This window comes from Myotis davidii, unplaced genomic scaffold (assembly GCF_000327345.1).
Source record: "Myotis davidii unplaced genomic scaffold, ASM32734v1 scaffold358, whole genome shotgun sequence".
NCBI lineage: Eukaryota > Metazoa > Chordata > Mammalia > Chiroptera > Vespertilionidae > Myotis > Myotis davidii.
Window position 1 is genome coordinate 64,980 of NW_006290768.1, and position 764 is coordinate 65,743.

Sequence of the window (764 nt, forward strand, 5' to 3'; positions counted from 1 at the left end):
CCCTCAGCTCAGCTCCTTCCTCCTGCTACTTCCATGGTCGCTCCCTGTGTGTTTCCAGTTTCACCCGGTCCCCCCATCCTCCTGCGCCCCCACCCGCTTCCCCACGCCCCCTCCACGTCTCCCCGGGGGGCGGGAACCTGACGCCCCGCTGGTAGGTGCGCCCCTCTCCCTAGTGCAGGGGGACCTGGGGGCGGGTAAGCAGCGAGATGTAGAGGCTCAGAGAATCCAGGGCAAAGACGGCACAGAGCAAAGGATGGAGAAAGAAGCAGAAGAATAAGGAGACAGACGGAGCTGATGCAGCGAAACACACAGAGAGAGAGAGAGAGAGAGAGAGAGACAGAGAGAGAGAGAGAGAGAGAGAGAGAGAGATGGTTGAAACTGTCAGGGGATGCCAGGGCCAGGGAGGGAAAGGGACCCACACCCCGAAGGTGGGCAGACTTGAAAGAGGGGCCGGAGCCCTAACCGGTGTGGCTCAGTGGATAGAGCGTTGGCCTGCAGACTGAAGGGTCCCAGGTTTGATTCTAGTCAAGGGCATGTACCTTGGTTGTGGGCACATCCCCAGTAGGGGTGTGCAGGAGGCAGCTGATCGATGTTTCTCTCTCACCGATGTTTCTAACTGTCCCTCTCCCTTCCTCTCTGTAAAAGATCAACAAAATACATTAAAAAAAGAAAAGTAACCGTATAAAAAAAAGCATAGGGAAAAGGTGAGATGGGAAGGGAGAAAATGCAAGAAAATGAAACTACAAGCCCAATAAAACCCCATT